The sequence below is a fragment of the Nomascus leucogenys genome, chromosome 11 (assembly GCF_006542625.1).
Source record: "Nomascus leucogenys isolate Asia chromosome 11, Asia_NLE_v1, whole genome shotgun sequence".
Classification (NCBI taxonomy): Eukaryota; Metazoa; Chordata; class Mammalia; order Primates; family Hylobatidae; genus Nomascus; species Nomascus leucogenys.
In genome coordinates this window covers 66,220,528-66,233,482 of record NC_044391.1, presented here as the reverse complement: position 1 = coordinate 66,233,482, position 12,955 = coordinate 66,220,528, and the positions used below count along the sequence as shown (strand labels likewise).

At 40.1% G+C, this 12,955-nt stretch overlaps 1 pseudogene; it reads right to left on the bottom strand.

Moving 5' to 3' along the window:
- Nucleotides 1-12,076: 12,076 nt before the first annotated feature.
- Nucleotides 12,077-12,717, bottom strand: LOC100599491 (annotated as a pseudogene).
- Between the last annotated feature and the right edge of the window lie 238 nt (nt 12,718-12,955).

The window sequence follows — 12,955 nt, the reverse complement described above, 5'->3', positions numbered from 1 at the left end:
TGAGTTCAATTCCTGGATATCCTTGTTAACTTTCTGTCTCGTTGATCTGTCTAATGTTGACAGTGGGGTGTTAAAATCTCCCATTACTATTGTGTGGGAGTTTAAGTCCCTTTGTAGGTCACTCAGGACTTGCTTTATGAATCTGGGTGCTCCTGTGTTGGGTGCATATATATTTAGGATAGTTAGCTCTTCTTGTTGAATTGATCCCTTTACCATTATGAAATGGCCTTCTTTGTCTCTTTTGATCTTTGTTGGTTTAAAGTCTATTTTGTCAGAGAGTAGGATTGCAACCCCTGCCTTTTTTTGTTTTCCATTTGCTTGGTAGATCTTCCTCCATCCCTTTATTTTGAGTCTATGTGTGTCTTTGCACGTGAGATGGGTTTCCTGAATACAGCACACTGATGGGTCCTGACTCCTTATCCAGTTTGCCAGTCTGTGTCTTTTAATTGGAGCATTTAGCCCATTTACATTTAACGTTAATATTGTTATGTGTGAATCTGATCCTGTCATTATGATGTTAGTTGGTTATTTTGCTCGTTAGTTGATGCAGTTTCTTCCTAGCCTTGATGGTCTTTACAATTTGGCATGTTTTTGCAGGGGCTGGTACCGGTTGTTCCTTTCCATGTTTAGTACTTCCTTCAGGAGCTCTTTTAGGGCAGGCCTGGTGGTGACAAAATCACTCAGCGTTTGCTTTTCTGTGAAGTATTTTATTTCTCCTTCACTTATGAAGCTTAGTTTGGCTGGATATGAAATTCTGGGTTGAAAATTCTTTTCTTTAAGAATGTTGAATCTCGGCCCCCACTCTCTTCTGGCTTGTAGAGTTTCTGCCGAGAGATCAGCTGTTAGTCTGATGGGCTTCCCTTTGTGGGTAAACTGACCTTTCTCTCTGGCTGCCTTTAACATTTTTTCCTTCATTTCAACTTTGGTGAATCTGACAATTATGTGTCTTGGAGTTGCTCTTCTCGAGGAGTATCTTTGTGGCGTTCTCTGTATTTCCTGAATCTGAATGTTGGCCTGCCTTGCTAGATTGGGGAAGTTCTCCTGGATAATATCTTGCAGAGTGTTTTCCAACTTGGTTCCATTCTCCCCGTCATTTTCAGGTACACCAATCAGACGTAGGTTTGGTCTTTTCACATAGTCCCAAATTTCTTGGAGGCTTTGTTCATTTCTTTTTATTCTTTTTTCTCTAAACTTCCCTTCTCGCTTCATTTCATTCATTTCATCTTCCATCAGCGATACCCTTTCTTCCAGTTGATCGCATCTGCTACTGAGGCTTCTGCAATCTTCTAGTAGTTCTCAAAACTTGGCTTTCAGCTCCATCAGCTCCTTTAAGCCCTTCTCTCCATTGGTTATTCTAGTTATCCATTCTTCTAATTTTTTTCCAAAGTTTTTAAGTTCTTTGCTATTGTTTTGAATTTCCTCCCGTACCTCAGAGTAGTTTGATCGTCTGAAGCCTTCTTCTCTCAACTTGTCAAAGTCATTCTCCATCCAGCTTTGTTCCGTTGCTGGTGAGGAACTGCGTTCCTTTGGAGGAGGAGAGGTGCTCTGCTTTTTAGAGTTTCCAGTTTTTCTGCTCTGTTTTTTCCCCATCTTTGTGGTTTTATCTACTTTTGGTCTTTGATGATGGTGATGTACAGATGGGTTTTTGGTGTGGATGTCCTTTCTGTTTGTTAGTTTTCCTTCTACCAGACAGGACCCTCAGCTGCAGGTCTGTTGGAGTTTACTAGAGGTCCACTGCAGACCCTGTTTGGCTGGGTGTCAGCAGCAGTGGCTGCAGAACAGCGGATTTTCGTGAGACCACAAATTCAGCTGTCTGATAGTTCCTCTGGAAGTTTTGTCTCAGAGGAGTACCCGGCCGAGTGAGGCGTCTGTCTGTCCCTACTGGGGGGGTGCCTCCCAGTTAGGCTGCTCAGGGGTGAGGGACCCACTTTAGGAGGCAGTCTGTCTGTTCTCAGATGTCCAGCTGCGTGCTGGGAGAACCACTACTCTCTTCAAAGCTGTGGGTCAGACAGGGACATTTAATTCTGAGGAGGTTCCTTTTGACTTTTTGTTTGTCTGTGCCCTGCCCCCAGAGGTGGAGCCTACAGAGGCAGGCAGGCCTCCTTGAGCTGTGGTGGGCTCCACCCAGTTTGAGCTTCCTGGCTGCTTTGTTCACCTAAGCAAGCCTGGGCAATGGCGGGCGCCCCTCCCCCAGCCTCACTGCGGCCTTGCAGCTTGATCTCAGACTGCTGTGCTAGCAATCAGCGAGACTCCCTGGGCATAGGACCCTCCGAGCCAGGTGCGGGACACAATCTCCTAGTGTGCCGTTTTCCAGGCCCGTTGGAAAAGCGCAGTATTAGGGTGGGACTGACCTGATATTCCAGGTGCCGTCTGTTACCCCTTTCTTTGACTAGGAAAGGGAACTCCCTGACCCCTTGCACTTCCCAAGTGAGGCAATGCCTCACCCTGCTTCGGCTCGCATACAGTGCACTTCACCAACTGTCCTGCACCCACTGTTTGGCACTCCCTAGTGAGATGAAACTGGTACCTCTAGCAGAAATGCAGAAATCACCCGTCTTCTGTGTCGCTCAGGCTGGGAGCTGGAGACCGGAGCTGTTCCTATTCGGCCATCTTGGCTCCACCCCGGTCCTGGGCTTTTCTTAGACGAGAGGTTTTTCATTACTGAGTCAGTCTCCTTATTAATTATGGATATGTTAATATTTTCTATTTCTTCACAATTCAGTCTTGTTAGGTTGTGTGTTTCTAAAATTTGTCCAATTCATCTATGATATTCAATCTGTTGTTCATAGTACTCATAATCTTTTTATTCTGTCTGTAAAAATTGGTAGGAATGTCCTCCTTTTCATTTCTGATTTTACTTATTTGAGTCTTTATTATTTCTTCTGCTAGCTTTGGGTTTAGTTTGGTCTTTTTTCTGGTTCCTCATTAAGGCATAAATTTAGGTTGTTCATTTAAATCTTTTTTTCCTATGTGAGATGATTTGATAGTAAACATGAATTTGTCAGAGTTCAATATAATTAGAAAATCTTTGTCTTCTTATTTGAAACCTTTTTTATTTAAAAAAATTTTAGTTAACACAATAATTGTACAATTTATGAGATACAAAGTGATATTTTGATACATGTATACAGTGTGTAATCAAATCAGGGTAATTAGCATATCCATTACTTCAAACATTTATGTTTACTGTTTTATACTTTCTAATTCTCTGTCACAATTCTCTATCTTGTTATTTTTTAAAACATTAATTGCAGTTGTTTCAGGGTCTATATCTGTTAATTTCATTATTTAGGTCTCCTCTAAGTCTGTTTCTATTGTCTTTTTTGGTTGGAATTTGGTCAATTCTTATCTTTTTTTTAATTTAACTCTTATGTTTAAAAAGTTATTTCAGTAGTTTTGGGGGAACAGGTGGTATTTGGATACCTGGATAAATTCTTTATTGGTGATTTCCGAGGTTTTGATGCACCAATCACCCAAGCAGTGTGCATTGTACCCAATGTGTAGTCTTTGCATCCTCATAGCTTAGCTCCTGCTTATAAGTGAGAATATACAATATTTGGTTTTCCATTCCTGAGTTAATCAACTTAGAATAATGGGCTCCAACTCCATGCAGGTTGCTGTAAATGCCATTATTTTGTCCTTTTATGGCTGAGTATTACTCTGTGGTGTATATATACCATGTTTTCTTTATCCACTCACTGATCGATGGGCACTTAGGCTGGTTCCATGTTTTGGAAATTGCAAATAGTATTGCTCTAAACATGCGTGTGCAAGTGTCTTTTTCATATGACTCCTTTTCCTCTGGGGTATACCCAGTGGTGGGATTGCCAGATCAAATGGTTCTTCTACTTTTAGTTCTTTAAGGGGTCTCCATACTATGTTCCATAGTGGTTGTACTAGTTTATGTTTCCACCAGCAGTTTAAAAGTGTTCGCTTTTCACCAAATCTCTGCCAAAATCTATTATTTTTTAATTTTTAAATTATGGCCGTTCTTGCAGGAGTAAGGTGGTACTGCATCGTGGTTTAGGTTTGCATTTCACTGATAATTAGTGATGCTGAGCATTTTTTCTTATGTTTGTTGACCACTTTTATATCTTCTTTTGAGAATTGTCTATTCATCTCTTCATCCCACTTTTTGATGGGATTTTTTTTTTTTCTGATTTGAGTTCCTCGTAGATTCTGGATATTGGTCCTTTGTTGGATGCACAGTTTGTGAATATTTTCTCCTACTCAGCAGGTTGTCTGTTTGCTGCTTATTTCTTTTGCTGTGCAGAATCTTTTTAGTTTAATTAAGTCCCATCTGTTTGTCTTTGTTTTTGTTCCATTTGCTTTTGGGTTCTTGGTCATGAAGTCTTTGTCCAAGCCAATGTCTAGAAGAGTTTTTCTGATGTTATCTTCTAGAATTTTTATGATTGCAGGTCTTAGATTTAAGTCTTTGATCCGTCTTGAGTTGATTTTTGTATAAGGTGAGAGATGGGATCCAGTTTCATTTTTCTATATGTGGCTTCCTAATTATCCCAGCACCATTTGTTGAATAGTATGTCCTTTCCCCCACTTTATGTTTTTGTTTGGTTTGTTGAAGATCAGCTGATTGTAAGTATTTGACTTTGTTTCTGGGTTCTCTATTCTGTTCCATTGGTTTATGTGCCTATTCTTATACCAGTACCATACTGTTTTGGTGTTTTCCATTTCATTTCTAATTGAACTTATTTGGTTTTTCTCACTTAGTTTGTTGGTTAATCTCACTAATGGCCTATCAATTTTATTTATCTTTTCAAAGAACCAGCTTCTTGTTTCATCTATCTTTTGTATTTTTCTGTTTGTTTCAATTTCATTTAATTCTGCTCTGATCTTGGTTATTTCTTTTCTTCTCTTGGTTTGGGTTTCATTTGTGCTTGTTTCTCTAGTTCTTTGAGGTGTGACCTTAGATTGTGCTCGCTCTTTCAGACTTTTTGATGTAGGCATTTAAGGCTGTGAACTTTCCTCTTAGCGCCACTTTGGCTGTACCTCAGAGGTTTTGATAGGTCACTATTATTGCTCAGTTCAAAGAATGTTTTAATTTCCATCTTGACTGTATTGTTGACCCAAAGATCATTCAGGAGCACATTATTTAATTTCCATATATTTGTATAGTTTTGAGGGTACCTTTGGAGTTAATTTGAAATTTTATTTCATTGTGGTCTGAGAAAGTACTTGATGTAATTTTTTTTCACTTTAACTTTTTATTTATTTTATTTTATTATTATTATACTTTAGGTTTTAGGGTACATGTGCACAATGTGCAGGTTTGTTACATATGTATACGTGTGCCATGTTGGTGTGCTGCACCCATTAACTCGTCATTTAGCATTACGTATATCTCCTAATGCTGTCCCTCCCTGCTCCCCCAGACCCCACAACAGTCTCCAGAGTGTGATGTTCCCCTTCCTGTGTCCATGTGTTCTCATTGTTCAATTCCCACCTATGAGTGAGAACATGTGGTGTTTGGTTTTTTGTCCTTGTGATAGTTTACTGAGAATGATGATTTCCAGTTTCATCCATGTCCCTACAAAGGACATGAACTCATCATTTTTTATGGCTGCATAGTATCCCATGGTGTATATGTGCCACATTTTCTTAATCCAGTCTATCATTGTTGGACATTTGGGTTGGTTCCAAGTCTTTCCTATTGTGAATAGTGCCGCAATAAACATACGTGTTCATGTGTCTTTATAGCAGCATGATTTATAGTCCTTTGGGTATATACCCAGTAATGGGATGGCTGGGTCAAATGGTATTTCTAGTTCTAGATCCCTGAGGAATCGTCACACTGACTTCCACAATGGTTGAACTAGTTTACAGTCCCACCAACAGTGTAAAAGTGTTCCTATTTCTCCACATCCTCTCCAGCACCTGTTGTTTCCTGACTTTTTAATGATTGCCATTCTAACTGGTGTGAGATGTTATCTCAGTGTGGTTTTGATTTACATTTCTCTGATGGCCAATGATGATGAGCATTTTTTCATGTGTTTTTTGGATGCATAAATGTCTTCTTTTGAGAAGTGTCTGTTCATATCCTTCACCCACTTTTTGATGGGGTTGTTTGTTTTTTTCTTGTAAATTTGTTTGAGTTCATTGTAGAGTCTGGATATTAGCCCTTTGTCAGATGAGTAGGTTGCGAAAGTTTTCTCCCATTTTGTAGGTTGCCTGTTCACTATGGTGGTAGTTTCTTTTGCTGTGCAGAAGCTCTCTAGTTTAATTAGATCCCATTTGTCAATTTTAGCTTTTGTTGGCATTGCTTTTGGTGTTTCAGACATGAAGTCCTTGCCCATGCCTATGTCCTGAATGGTAATGCCTAGGTTTTCTTCTAGGGTTTTTATGGTTTTAGGTCTAACATTTAAGTCTTTAATCCATCTTGAATTAATTTTTGTATAAGGTGTAAGGAAGGGATCCAGTTTCAGCTTTCTACATATGCCTAGCCAGTTTTCCCAGCACCATTTATTAAATAGGGAATCCTTTTCCCATTGCTTGTTTTTGTCAGGTTTGTCAAAGATCAGACAGTTGTAGATATGCGGCATTATTTCTGAGGGCTCTGTTCTGTTCAATTGATCTATATCTCTGTTTTGGTACCAGTACCATGCTATTTTGGTTACTGTAGCCTTGTAGTATAGTTTGAAGTCAGGTAGCATGATGCCTCCAGCTTTGTTCTTTTGGCTTAGGATTGACTTGGCGATGCGGGCTCTTTTTTGGTTCCATATGAACTTTAAAGTAGTTTTTTCCAATTCTGTGAGAAAAGTCATTGGTAGCTTGATGGGGATGGCATTGAATCTATAAATTACCTTGGACAGTATAGCCATTTTCACGATATTGATTCTTCCAACCCATGAGCATGGAATGTTCTTCCATTTGTTTGTATCCTCTTTTATTTCATTGAGCAGTGGTTTGTAGTTCTCCTTGAAGAGGCCCTTCACGTCCCTTGTAAGTTGGATTCCTAGGTATTTTATTCTCTTTGAAGCAATTGTGAATGGGAGTTCACTCATGATTTGGCTTTCTGTTTGTCTGTGATTGGTGTGCAAGAATGCTTGTGATTTTTGTACATTGATTTTGTATCCTGAGACCTTGCTGAAGTTGCTAATCAGCTTAAGGAGATTTTGGGCTGAGACAATGGGGTTTTCTAGATATATAATCATGTCATCTGCAAACAGGGACAATTTGACTTCCTCTTTTCCTAATTGAATATCCTTTGTTTCCTTCTCCTGCCTAATTGCCCTGGCTAGAAGTTCCAACACTGTGTTGAATAGGAGTGGTGAGAGAGGGCATCCCTGTCTTGTGCCAGTTTTCAAAGGGAATGCTTCTAGTTTTTGCCCATTCAGTATGATATTGGCTGTGGGTTTGTCATAGATAGCTCTTATTATTTTGAGATGCGTCCCATGAATACCTAATTTATTGAGAGTTTTTAGCATGAAGGGTTGTTGAATTTTGTCAAAGGCCTTTTCTGCATCTATTGAGATAATCATGTGGTTTTTGTTTTTGGTTCTGTTTATATGCTGGATTACATTTATTGATTTGAGTATGTTGAACCAGCCTTGCATCCCAGGGATGAAGCCCACTTGATCATGGTGGATAAGCTTTTTGATGTGCTGTTGGATTTGGTTTGCCAGTATTTTATTGAGGATTTTTGCATCAATGTTCATCAAGGATATTGGTCTAAAATTCTCTTTTTTGGTTGTGTCTCTGCCCAGCTTTGGTATGAGGATGATGCTGGCCTCATAAAATGAGTTAGGGAGGATTCCCTCTTTTTCTATTGATTGGAATAGTTTCAGAAGGAATGGTACCAGCTCCTCCTTGTACCTCTGGTAGAATTCGGCTGTGAAACCATCAGGTCCTGGACTCTTTTTGGTTGGTAAGCTATTGATTATTGCCACAATTTCAGAGCCTGTTATTAGTCTGTTCAGAGATTCAACTTCTTCCTGATTTAGTCTTGGGAGGTTGTATGTATCGAGGAATTTATCCATTTCTTCTAGATTTTCTAGTTTATTTGCGTAGACGTGTTTGTAGTATTCTCTGATGGTAGTTTGTATTTCTGTGGGATCGGTGGTGGTATCCCCTTTATCATTTTTTATTGCGTCTATTTGATTCTTCTCTCTTTTCTTCTTTATTAGTCTTGCTAGCGGTCTATCAATTTTGTTGATCTTTTCAAAAAACCAGCTCCTGGATTCATTCATTTTCTGAAGGGTTTTTTGGGTCTCTATTTCCTTCAGTTCTGCTCTGATTTTAGTTATTTCTAGCCTTCTGCTAGCTTTTGAATGTGTTTGCTCTTGCTTTTCTAGTTCTTTTAATTGTGAGGTTAGGGTGTCAATTTTGGATCTTTCCTGCTTTCTCTTGTGGGCATTTAGTGCTATAAATTTCCCTCTACACACTGCTTTGAACGTGTCCCAGAGATTCTGGTATGTTGTGTCTTTTTTCTCGTTGGTTTCAAAGAACATCTTTATTTCTGCCTTCGTTTTGTTATGTACCCAGTAGTCATTCAGGAGCAGGTTGTTCAGTTTCCATGTAGTTGAGAGGTTTTGAGTGAGTTTCTTAATCCTGAGTTCTAGTTTGATTGCATTGTGGTCTGAGAGACAGTTTGTTATAATTTCTGTTGTTTTACATTTGCTGAGGAGAGCTTTACTTCCAACTATGTGGTCAATTTTGGAATAGGTGTGGTGTGGTGCTGAAAAAAATGTGTATTCTGTTGATTTGGGGGGAGAGTTCTGTAGATGTCTATTAGGTCCACTTGGTGCAGAGCTGAGTTCCATTCCTGGATATCCTTGTTAACTTTCTGTCTCGTTGATCTGTCTAACGTTGACAGTGGGGTGTTAAAGTCTCCTATTATTATTGTGTGGGAGTTTAAGTCTCTTTGTAGGTCACTCAGGACTTGCTTTATGAATCTGGGTGCTCCTGTATTGGGTGCATATATATTTAGGATAGTTATCTCTTCTTGTTGAATTGATCCCTTTACCATTATGTAATGGCCTTCTTTGTCTCTTTTGATCTTGTTGGTTTAAAGTCTATTTTATCAGCGACTAGGATTGCAACCCCTGCCTTTTTTTGTTTTCCATTTGCTTGGTAGATCTTCCTCCATAAATTTATTGAGATTTGTTTTGAGATGTAAGAATAACGACTCCTGCATACTTTTGGTTTCCATTTGCATGGAATATCTTTTTCCACTCATTTACTTTAAGTTTATTTGAGTCCTTACATGTTAGATGAGTCTACTGAAGACAGCAGATACTTGGTTGGTGGATTTTTACCCATTCTGCCATTCTGTAATTTTTAAGTGGAGCATTTAAGCCATTTACATCATGCCAATTGTTGCCTGAAAACCTTGTGTTTTTTTTATTGTGTTATTGTTTTATAGGCTCTGTGAGATTTATGCTTTAAAGAGGTTGTATATTGGTGTATTTCAAGGTTTTGTTTCAAGATTTGTATCTCCTTTTAGTATTTCTTGTAGTGCTCACTTGGTAGCAGTGAATTCTGTCAGCATTTGTTTGTCTGAAAAAGACTTTATCTCCCCTTCATTGATGAAGCTTAGTTTTGCTGGATATAAAATTTTGGGCTGATAATTATTTTGTTTAAAGAGGCTAAAGGTAGGACTCTTTGAAGTTGTTGGGTTTCTGCTGAGAAATCTGCTGTTTATCTGATAGGTTTTCCTGTATATGTTACCTGGTTGCTTTTGCCTCACAGCTCTTAAGATCCTTTCCTTTTTATTGACTTTAGGTAATCTGATGACTATGTGCCTAGGTGATGATCTTTTCACAATGAATTTCCCGGGTGTTCATTGAACCTCTTGTATTTAGATGTCTAGATCTGTAGCAAGGCCAGAGAAGTTTTCCTCGATTATTACCTTAAATAATTTTTCCAAACTTTTAGATTTCTCTCCTTCCTCACAAACAGCAATTAATCTTATGTTTAGTTGTTTAACGTAATCCCAAATTTCTTGGAGGCTTTGTTCATTAAAAAAATTTTTTTTCTTTCTTTTTGTCAGATTGGGTCAATTCAAAAGCCTTGTCTTCAAGTTCTGGAGTTCTTTCTTCCACTTGTTCTAGTCTATTGTTGAAATTTTCCAGTGTATTTTGTATTTCTCTGTGTGTCTTTCATTTCCAGAAATTGTGATTGTTTTTTCTTTATGACATCTATTTCTCTGGAGACTGTTTTATTCATATCCTGTATTTGTTTAAAAAAAATTGTTTAAGTTGGTTTTCACAATTCTCTGGTACCTCCTTGAGTAGCTTAGTAATCAACCTTTTGAATTCTTTATCTGGCAATTAAGATTTATTCTTGGTTTGGATTCATTGCTGGAGAACTAGTGTGATCTTTTGGGGGTGTTCTAGAAACTTGTTTTGTCATACTACCAGAATTACTTTTATGGTTCCTTGTCATTTGGGTAGACTGTGTCAGTGGAAATATCTAGAACTCAAGGGCTGCTGTTCAGATTCTTTTGTCCCATGGGGTGATCCCTTGATGTGGTGCTCTCTGCCTTCCCCTAGGGATGGGCTTCCTGAGAGCCAGACTGCAGTGATTGTTATTGCTCTTCTGAGTCTAGCAACCCAGTGGGGCTACTGGGCTCTGGGTTGGGGCTGGGGCATGTCTGCAGAGAATCTTGTGATGTGATCTGTCTTCAGGTCTCTTAGCCATGGATACTAGCACCTGTTCTGGTGGAGGTGGCAGGGGAGTGAAGTGTGAAGTGGATTATGTGAGTCCTTGTTTGTAGTTTTGTTTTGTGCACTGGTTTTCTTACATGCTGGTTATGCTGGCAGTGACATAATTACATGGACAGACTCAGGTCCTCTGGCTAGCCAAGATGTTGCAGGCAGTGGAATTAGCTGTTGTTTTCTCCTTCTTTGGAGCATCATTGTTCTGTTACGAGTTGCTGTAATGGCTTGAGTTGGTTGGCCTCCAGTCAGGAGGTGGTGCTTTCAAGAGAGTACCCACTGCAGTAGTAGAAGCTGGATATAAGTTTGCCCTCAGTTGTCCAGGATAAGTATTCAGGTTTGTCAGGCAATGGGAGGGGCCATAGAGCTCCCAAGAGTTTGTCTTTTGTCTTTGGCTACCAGGGCAAAGAGAAAAACCATCAGGTGGAAGCAGGGTTAGGTGATTCTGAGCTCAGACTCTCCTTGGGCGGGGGTTGCTGCAGTCATTGTGTGGGATGGAAGGGTAGTTCTCGGCCAATGGAGTTATGTTCCAAGGGGGATTACAGCTGCCCTTCCTGCATCATGCAGGTTGCCAGGGAAGTGAGGGAAAGCCGGCAGGGACAGGCCTGACCCAGCTCCCACACAGCCAGCAAGGCCACTCTTACTCCCACTGTGCCCTGCCAACAGTGCTGAGTTTATATCCAGGCAGCTGGTGGATAGGGCTGAGATCTTGCCCCAGGCTACAAGCCTCTCAACTGAGAAAGCAAGCAGGCCATTCAGACCATGACCCTCCCTGCCTGCCTGCACCATCAGCTGCAGCTTCTGTGCTTGTACCTGCACTTGATTCATCCCCTGGATTCTGCTCAGGAAAATTAGTGCTCAGTTGAAATTATTATGAAGTCCAGCTAGAAGCTTCTTTCACCATGTAGCCTCTCCCTAATTTTGCTGGCTACCTTCCCCGAGGATCCCCGTGATGTAAAGTCAGGGATGGCTTCCTTGGGCTCAAGCTGGGGACTGGGAGTGCCTATAGAGCTCTTCCCACTGCTTCTTGTACCTTTATATTTCACTGGGTTCCCTAAATCTATTTCAGCCCTAGGTAGGTTAAATCCTTTTCCGTTGATCTGGATTTTCTGGTTCCCCAGTGGGGATGTGTGTTTGGAGGCAGACTTATCCCCTCTCACACTTTGAGAACTCAGTTTTTCAGCTGTCACAGTGGCATGCCACTTTTTTCAATGGGTCTATTTGAAGCCTTTTAAACAATAATTCTTACACTGACCACAAAACTTGTCATGTGGCAGACTCTTTCTAGAAGAAACTAGAATGTCATCCTGTGTGCAGTTTCCTGCACTAGTCCCAACCACATGAGCCCAGCTAGGAGCTCTGTGTGTCCATCTACTTTTCTGCAGACCACTGTGGCTGCCCTGTTACAGGTCTTCTCTGCTATTTCCAGCTTGTCTTCATTGAAAGCCCGAGATTTTGGGTCTCTTTTCTTTTTCCTTTCAATGTTGTCCTTATTTTTCTCTTTGCTTCCTTCTCCTTTGCCAAGGAACTCCTGTCCCTCCAGAGTTGCATCAGCACACTTGTCTTGACTGACAAAAGAGTTCTTGATCTCCCAGGCATATTTTCCATCATGAAGCATGAAGATAGTATGGTCTGATCCCACAATGAACCTCTGGACATTTCATTAGCATTGAAAAGACTGCCCTGACAGAGGCTCATGATTTCCTCTCTTTCTCAGTGGGGCTTCCTGATACAGTGACAAACATATAAGAATCTTCCCTTTTTTCATCATTTTCAATGTGCTTTCAGGCTCGCCCAGGTCGATATATAAGAAGTTGACAGGTATTGAGGGTCTCTTGTGCTCCGGAAGATCTTTTTTTATGTCATCATCCTTCTCCCACTCTACCAGAAGACATGCCATATCTATATCATTGTAATCATGAATATCTTCCTTCTTCTGAGGAAGTGAGAGAACCTTACTGGGTGTTCTGGCTGGGCCCTTGGCTGCACAAGCCCCAGGTAGCTGCTGCTGCAGCAGCAGGCCAGAGGCATGAATCAGGACCATTTCCATGCACACCTAGCTGAAGGTTGCCATTTTCTCTTTCTTCATTTTGAGTATACATGTTTGTTTGCATCTACAAATTTCCCTATTAACACTGCTTTTGCTGCATCCCACAGATTTTGGTATGTTTTCATTTTCATTTGTCTCAGGATATTTTCTAATTTCTCCTTTATTTTTTGACCCAATGGTTGTATAAGAAAGTATTGTTTAGTTTCTACATATTTGTAAATTTTCCCATTTT